This window comes from Macrobrachium nipponense, chromosome 7 (genome assembly GCF_015104395.2).
Source record: "Macrobrachium nipponense isolate FS-2020 chromosome 7, ASM1510439v2, whole genome shotgun sequence".
NCBI lineage: Eukaryota > Metazoa > Arthropoda > Malacostraca > Decapoda > Palaemonidae > Macrobrachium > Macrobrachium nipponense.
Genome location: NC_061109.1, coordinates 72,847,736 through 72,857,735, shown reverse-complemented (window position 1 = coordinate 72,857,735; position 10,000 = coordinate 72,847,736).

The window sequence follows — 10,000 nt, the reverse complement described above, 5'->3', positions numbered from 1 at the left end:
TGGCTCAAGTGTTTTGAAACCAAATGCTAATATAATTCCTGCAATATCTTTAGGTCAATGATAATCCCAAATGATTTGATGTTCCAAACTCGTTAGTTTTTTTTTTACTGAAAAACTTTTAATGAAATCTGAGGAGTTTTTTTCATTCACCTTAATGGATACAAATAATTCCCCATGTAACTTATTTCCGTTTTCATAAAAATTTACAGGGTACATTTATACCTTTGGTAAAAATCACAGGCTATAGTTTCTTTGTCACTCAAAATCACAGGGTATAGTTTTTTCGTCGCTCAAAGTCACAGTTTATAGTTTCAGTCTCGATGAAAACTATAGGGGTGGAGCTTTTGCCTCCTTCCATTACACTACGGAATACTTTTTCTCTTAAGATGATTTTTTTTCTCTGACTCTAATTGTCTTTCATATCTGCATGGCATGCGTTGTGTGTATGTGTGTGTGTGTGTGTGTGTGTGTGTAAGAGAGAGAGAGAGAGAGAGAGAGAGAGAGAGAGAGAGAGAGAGAGAGAGATATTACTGCATTTATTCATCATATCTTTTCCTCTTTGTAAACTCAATCGGATGCAGTCGAAATCGCTGTGTATATGAAACTATCTCGTGGATGATTTTCACATTTAACTCATTTTGATCCTTGATGGTACTGCATTAAATTTAAAAACTAAATCGACTAATTACCTAACCGGCGCTTAAAAGTTCGGAAAGAAAATACAACCTTGTCTACCCTTTTCTATACTTTGTAATCTAGCAACGCTCTCAAGGAAAGGCTTCGTCCCTTTCAATACACATTTCCGTTACTGTTTCTCCCTTTCGTCTCTCTGGGAATCGTTCTGGTATGTGATTCCCTTGAAAAGCCCTCAAGGACTTCCTTTGAGGATTCCCATTAGAGTTCCCAGGAAGGAAAGGGGTTTAGAATTCGCTGCATATAAATCGAACTTGTGTTTCTCGACATTTCTCGGGATTTCCCTTTATCTGTCGATATTTCTTTCAACTTTGCCGTTGGGAGCCTGACTTGTAGATAACGGTCAGATTAAAAAATGTACAAAGCTTTGGAAAGGTGGAAGTCATTTGCAACGGTAAGTATAGTCATACATACATTCATACATATATATACATATATATGTATACATATACATACATATATATATATATATATATATATATATATATATATATATATATATATATACATACATACACACAGACACACACACACACACACACATATATATATATATGTATATATATATATATATATATATATATATATATATATATATATATTAGTTGAACAACCCGACGCTACCCGTGAAAACTGTATGATAGTCTGCGGAGGGTAGGGGATGGGGTATAGGGCGAAGGAAAAGGGAAAGGGGATGGATAGGGGGAGAGAAGAGGGAAGGGGACAAGGGAAGACGTAGGGAAGGGGAAAGGAGAGGGTGAGTGGTTTATGTTGATGGTTCTACTGAAAGTTCTACTTTTGTCATGTGAACGTTTACCCTTCGAACAGTCGTGGGTGAACTGACAGGCAATACTGAGATGACTGTCCCTTTTATCCATGTATTACTGTGGTGGCTGTTGTTTTATTTATGTATTACTTGGGTGACTGTCCTTTTATCCATGTATTACTGTGGTGGCTGTTGTTTTATTTATGTATTACTTGGGTGACTGTCCTTTTATCCATGTATTACTGTGGCAACTGTCCCTTTTTTCTGTGTATTACTGTGCTGTCTGACACCTTTAACCAGGTAATACTGTAGTTACTTTCCATATTATCCAGGCATTACTGTGATGAATGAAAAGCATGTTCAATAATATATTTCTGTGTCTTGAATACATGAAATGAGGTAATTATAAACCCGTAGAGTTCTTTTACGAAGGGAAGAGGGAAGGGTGTTGGGGGAGGGGGAATGGGAAAGGGAAGGGAGCCGGGTACGGGTTTAAAACCAACCCTGTTATCTAAGTTGGGTCGAATGATGGCCACTTGCCAAATTTTGTCAGGATTGGTCAAGTGGTTCGGATTTTTATAGTGAACAAATATTCAAACATTCGTAATACCAATATTCACCGTTACATATAAGATATAATTATGGAGAATCCTATATATATATATATATATAGATATATATATATATAGTTATATATATTATATATACACATACACATAGTTTTAACAAGTATTTAAAAAACTATGCGCGCCCACTCCCCTCAAAAAAAACTGGGATGACGTCAGTGTATGCATAACGTATGAATACATCGCTCCCCAAATTATGGACTTCTCTTTTGTTTAGAAAGTGACATGGCATTTCATCTCTCTCTCTCTCTCTCTCTCTCTCTCTCTCTGAATCCATCCTACCAGCCCCCAGCCCCTCCGAAAGGAAATTCCCATGCAAAACATTTAAATAACGTGTTTCCGATAAAAACGGGTGAATAACTCTAACACTAAAACAAATTAGCCATTACAAATGAGGCTCGCATCTTTCACCATCATATAGAACGGTAGAAAATTAGTTATTCTTTAAAACAAATGCTTATGCTTTGTTGTTTGAAAATGTAAATAGTGCAAATGGAAGGCAAGCTTTATCATGCCAGAATGTTGTTTTTCCCCGGTGTGAGCTAAATAATCAAGGGTTATGGTTTCAAATTGTTTATAACATTAAATAAATTCTCGACTGCCAACTGTGCATCCCATTTTTCTGTTTTAATGAAGCGGTCGGCAAAATATGCATTAACTCGACAGTGTTGGCTTAGTTCTAACAAACAAACACATACACTCACACACACACATACACTCGTACATTCATACATACATACATAACACACATGCACGCAAACAAACACACACATATAATATATATGTATGTATATATATCTATATATATATATATATATATATATATTATATATATATATATATATATATATATATATATATATATATATATATATATATATATATATATATATATTATATTATATTATATATATTAAGATATCATATATATATACTATTATCATACATATATATATAGATATATAATATATATATATATATATATATATATATATATATATATATATATATATATATTATACGTATGTATATCAACGGACACAAAATATGATATATTATTCTACTTCATTCCTGTCCCGGTGACTATATCATCTTCACTGACTAAGACTGATACAAAGAAAGTAGTAACTTCACGAGAAATTTATATTGCAAAGGTTTATTGATTCTTACGTAATAATTTATAGACGAGGTAAAGTAGACCATCACAAAAATATTTGAATTTAATGTCAACTAGACGAAAAATTGATTACAAATTGAATAACAGGAGAAATTGAGATGACGTGAGAGATAAAGCTGTCGAATAATGTGATAAAAACTATAATATAATAAATCTCAAAGAAGCATTTCAGCCAAAATCTTCAACATTCACGTGACTTGAATCCCAGTTTCTGTATATTGAAAAATTGTTTAATCTTTCTCCGAACTAGAAAGTGAAGCATGGAGAATTTCTCTAATGTACCCAACCGTGAAGACTTTTCGTTATGTATCCAACTGTGGAGAACTCTCCTTTGTATCCGGTCCTGGAGAATTTCTCTTATGTATCCAACCGTGCAAAATACATTTTATGTAATATTGGGAATTAGGCCTATGTATGCACCTGTGGAGAACTCATCTTATTACGCAGCAGTGGAGGAAAAACCATTTTTCGAACATAGAGGCCGATGGGAGATGCACTTTGAGGACTATTCCAATCCCTTCTTGATGAAAATAATAAAATGGCTGGCGGAGTTATGTGGCAACCACTGCCTCTTGGAGGGTGGAGGACCAAGGATGAAAGAAAAAAGATGGAAGGTGGATGAATTCGAAAGGCACAATTACTTTCCGACATAAGATACAAACACAAAGAATGAAAGAGAAAGAGGAAAAATTGCATGGCAAGAATTTAATGTAAAAAAAAATTCCCATAATAAGATATTCTTTGTACCTTTTGCTAAGGTAAGAGTCTTCCAAACCTGAAAAATTGTCGTAAAACTGATTGGAGGATAAAGGAATTATTTTTGAATATTGAACAAAAATCAGTAATCAAAATGAAAGCACCGTGAATGACCAAAAGACTATGCTTGTGATCTATTCCCTAAGCGAAGAGCGATCATAAGGAATGATGAACAAAAAGCCCCCAGAAATAAAAGTAAGCACTCGGGAATACGAAAATACTGAACAGGAAAAACATTATTTATGGAAAGAGATCATTTCCATCACAAAGCTTCTTTGTGTGAGATGCTTCCCATTTGGGATTACATTTTCACTTAAAACTCTAATCTAATTCTGTTTCTGGGTTCTCAGTGCTTCAGTTTACGGGCGCGTAAAGAAGAGAGAGAGAGAGAGAGAGAGAGAGAGAGAGAGAGAGAGAGTGGAATAAAATAGAATAAGAAAAATATGATGTTAAAATGGAGGAAGGTCCGACTGACAGGGAAAGTAAGTGGGAAATGGCGCTTAATAAAAAGAGAGGAAAAATAGAACAAATAAATTAAATGTTATTTTAACCGCTCCACCCTCTCTCTCTGTCATTCCAAAGTAAATACTAATGTTACGTATTACCCCCCCCCCCTCTCTTCTCTCTCTCCTCTACTCTCTCTCTCTCTCTCGTCATCAAATCGTCCCCCTCTCTCTCTCTCTCTAATCTTGATATATCCCAGAGTAAATAATATTATTATCCAGTACGAGAAAGTGAATTGAAATGCCAACATCAGAAGCATTGTGACAGTTACCCAAGTGATTATTAAAAGAATATGTGTGATAATAACATTGCATAAACGAGACGTTCATGATTGATAATAAACAGTCTATCTTTTAAGCTCACTGTAATTCGTGTTATTTTGACTGAGCTGCTGACATCATTAGCGTCGTTTCTTTTCACAAGGTTTAAAAGGGAATTGTTCTGAGTCAGTCAGCTCCATGTCAGCGTCACCGTTCCTGATTATCAATTTCGTCTAATGACACGTTTCTGTTCGTCTGTCCAAATGACGTGACAGTAATCTGTTTAGGGATTTCAGTGAAATCAGTTGAGGGCTAGATGGCGTATTTGACGTGGATACGGAAAACAGACTGGCTTCGGCGCGCACACACACACACACACACACACACACACACACACTTATATATATATATATATATATATATATATTTATACTATATATTATATATATATGTGTGTGTGTGTGTGTGTGATGTAAATCTAATTATAACATAGTATTATTCGTTATCTATATTAAAATCAGTTACTATATTATAACATACAAATAGTACCTAATTAACCTAATTATATCAAATTTATATATATATATAAATAAAATAATTATAGATATACATACACACAAAAAACACACACACAACACACAACACACCACACACACACATATATATATATATATATAATATATTTATATAATAATATATATAGTATATATATTAATAATAATACATGAGTGCGGAACGTTTTTGTCATAAACTTGGTCATTTATCATTTGTATCATGGAATCTCCTGAGTCTATATATATATCTATTAATATCATCTATATATAATATACTATATAATTATATACTTTATACATACATACATATCCCATGACACATTATATTATATATATATATTATATTATATTATATTCATACACTATACATACAAATACATATATATAATATATCTATTATTATATATATATATATATATATATATATATCACACCCAACATTACTAATATATTATCTATATATATATATATATATATTCTATATGTGTGTGTGTGTGTGTGTGTGCTGTGTGTGTGTGTGTGTGTGTGTGTGTGTGTGTGTGTGTGTGTGTGTGTATGTGTGTGTTGGTGTTTGTTAACTTGGATGGGTTAATGGATGTTTCAGATATATGTAATCTGACCTTGTTTCGCTATATCCTTGATTTCATTTCACGGCCTGTGCCTTCGTTTTCTATATAACGGGAAAAGCAATTACGGTTATTAAATTTTTGCAGTTACTCATATATACCGTTGAATGAAGCAATAGAGGCGTTGCGTTTCAGAGCTGAAATCAAGTTCACCAGAGATACTCATTTATTAAGGTCACGAAAACACATATTCACTTCATATTGATCAGTAATTCTAGCTTAGACGTTTTTCAGTCGCTTTTAAGATATGATGATTAGCAACGGGCAGTTACTGTAATTACAAGACATTAAAACTGACAGGAGCAATCTACAGATTGCCTCACTTGATTTCCGGCCACGTAGTTCCATTTATTACCATTAATGAATCCATTAGTATTGGAGATATTAAAACGTTAATTCGATTTTGTGCAAAATAGATCGTTGTGCCTCGAGTTCAGTAGCCGTGGAAAACCTTCATATAAATAAACACGGTGTTAATCTACTTCTCTGACTTTTTATTAGGCTGTTTTTGGAGTCTTTTAGGAAGTGCTCTCTCAGAATAAAATTATTATTTTGAGCGTTGGGTATTTACATCTAACGATTGAAAAATTTTTATGAACAATGAACTTTCCCCCAGAATCTTTCAAAACCATCCTATAACAGCATATTTATATTTTCTTCTGGAGATGAAATGATAAATCGTACAATGTATGGAGAATGGTATTTGGGAGGTGGAAAGTTTTTTCAAATTCTTTATCTTATTTAGCGCATGGAAACTTGTTTTTATTCGTAATCGAATCTTGGTATTCTATAATATATCGAAATACATCAACTACATTTCCAATTCATTACATTCAAATTAGCAAAAGGAGGAGAGCACATTGATCTTGAATAAGGCTGTTCGTGTGATTTGGACATCGCAAATGCATGAGGGCCGTTTTGCATTAAATCGGAAGATAAGGATTGTCATAATTCATGCGCCATCTCATCATTTCATATACATTATTATAAAGAAGATTTGATAGTGGTTATCAATGAACGTTTTATAATATATCTAACGTGGCCTATTGTTGTTATTTTTGGATTTTTCTAAAATAATCATACAAATACAAACACCGATATATATATATATATATATATATATATATATATATATATATATATATGTATGTATGTATGTATGTATGTATGTGCCACATACACTTTGACATGCATTGAGCAATTTCAACCAAACTTGCTATAACTATAACATAGCATCCGGGAAAACATACTGTTGTGGTAAGACATCACTGGCACCAAAGGGAGTGGGGGAAGGGGGGGTTAGGCATTGTGGGGAGAGTGGTGGGTAAAGGGGTAAAATGTAGAAATAACCGAAAACGACAGATATAGGTGTCTAATCCATAGTTTTCGAAGTCGCTGAGATGAATAGTTACACTCTCGATGCCCTTCAGATACAAGCTCAGCTCTCGATAGGGAGGGAGTGGAAATGGATGGGCAGGTTGACATGTGAAAATAAAATAAAACAACAGATATTAGTGTCTAATCCATAGTTTTCAAGGTCACTGAGATGAATAGTGATGTTGCTGATGCTCTTTAAATCCTTGTCCAGCCATGATAGGAAGGGAAAGGGGTGAGAAAGGAGATGAATAGTACACTCCCGATGCCTTTTAATTTTAAGTTCAGCTCCGATAGAAAGAAGGGTTAAGAACAGGTGAAAAATAAAATGTAAAAATGGTGGATATTATAGTTTTTGAGGTCGCTGGGATGAATAAAGACACTCCCGATGCCCTTCAAGTCCAAGTCCAGCCCCAGTAGGAATGGGGGTAAGAACTGGTGAAATATAAAGTATCAAAAATGTTGGGCAATGTAACTGAAGCAACCATCTTAACAGGATAGAGAGAGAGAGAGAGAGAGAGAGAGAGAGAGAGAGAGAGAGAGAGAGAGAGAGAGTAGATGGGGTTCGTGGTAGGTACACTTACTACTACGAAAATTAAAAATATGGAGCCACATGCAATTTTGACTGTTGAATGTGATAATTTTAGTGAAGCATCAAACAATTTTCGTAAATAGAAAGGATACTGTACATAAATCTTCGCGTTAAGCAAACAGATGAAAAGAACGTAAATTTTCTTGGAAGAAACCAGCGTTCAGTTTCCACATGCTGGTATTATTGACGTATCATTCACATCTGATACGATCCGAGACATTTGATACCGCTCGACATCCTCATTATTCCTTTGTATTGCTCAGAAATCGGTAGGAATCCCTTTGATGCCTGAGAAGCAATACGGCAGCCTAACAGTTGCAGATTGATTCCTAAATGCAGGTGGATAAGAGGGAGGATCGTCTTATGTCAATGGTCTGGGCTGTATTCAGCGATAAATCCTTCTCATTGTTCCCGATAGATGGCGCGTGTGGTTAGTTATTACCGGATTTTTATTCTGAAATTGTTGTTTAATAGTTATCGTGCTTTGTCTTATTTTCTTTCAAGACTGAAAGGTCGGGTTATCTTATTTTCTTGATTCATTTATCCATATTTTTAAGTTTGAATGTCATTTCAGAATTCTTATATTGTTCTTAACCGCAATTCTTTATTTTATAAATTATATAATGACGGATACCTGGGCCCTTTGTCACAATTCCAAATCATGGACAAAATTATCGTTATATTTATCATCTTCGTTGATTACACTGCCTTTTTTCTAATTATACTCATGACTATATCATTGTTATTTTCCAATGTTTGATGTTACTGCTTCTGTTATAAGCGTAGTCACGAAAGTGCGCTTTACGTTTTTCTAAAGACTAGCCTAAATTCATTCTTCAAGTAAAGCCTATGAGTAGCTTAATTTTTGACTTTCCATATATCCTTTCTTTACCTTTGCCTTACCTCTCGTTACTGGATCCTCATAAACCAATATTTGCTCGCAAATGGAGTCAAGTATAAAAAAGAAATTCGGGCAGTTTACTAAAAAATCTCGATTCCTTTTGGTTAAATTGCTTCACCTGTTCAAGTCGACTTTCTTTTCAATAATCTTAATATGTTTCGCTTTACTGTCATGAGATATGACATATTCCCTACATAAAGGAAACTTGTGGTTCATAAGGAATAGCTTTTGATAGGTCTCAGTCAGAATTATAATAATCTTTCATCTTGCTTCCTTCAAAAGCATCTCCCATAAATAACAGCAAGCGTCTTCCAGTATTCACTTGAGGATATATATGTTTGTAGACTAGAGAGTCAGGATTAGAATAAAATAATTCTCAGGCAGAAACTTGTGAAGGGAAATTCAATAAAAAAACTGAATTACATGATACACCTCACAGCTTTTATTATTATTATTATTATTATTATTATTATTATTATTATTATTATTATTATTATTATTATTATTATTATTATTATTATTAGGTTATAAACAATAACTCTAGACGATCTTCTCTTTTGCATAAGTCATGATGTCTCTTATCATTCATGTTTTTAACCAATAATTAACAGGACAATTGTATGTTAAACTTGTCCTTTAAACAATTATTCTCATTTCTAGAGAAATTTTCTTTAGCAACGAGAACACAATACTCTTGATTTATTTCCTTCTCTCTAGATTTCTCCAAAAAAGTCAATAACAAATCTTGATTTATTCACCGACCTCTAACGATAATATTTCACATAAGTAGATCATTTCGTTTTTGTTAAACGAAGGAAATCACCAAGTTAATTTGAACATGCCTGAGGATGTACCAAAGGCTTGTTCAACAGTCTGGTGAGATTTCAGCGAGTTACAGAAAGAAAAGGACTTTTTTTTTTTTGTCAATAACCATTTTTAGCACCATCTCCCAGATGCCAGATTCCACACTCCCGGATCTTACCCTTGAGCGTCGCCATCAGATAGAAAATTAAATTCCCTGAAAGCGAAGAAGCCCTCGTCATTCTCGACCCACATAGAAAGCCCTTTCCATTAAGAGCTATTTCTCTTCTTTTCCACTGAACCCGGCAACTCATACCCTCCTGTTCCTTCTCTTTCTCTTTTTCCTTTCCTTTGGAAAGCCTCCATCATC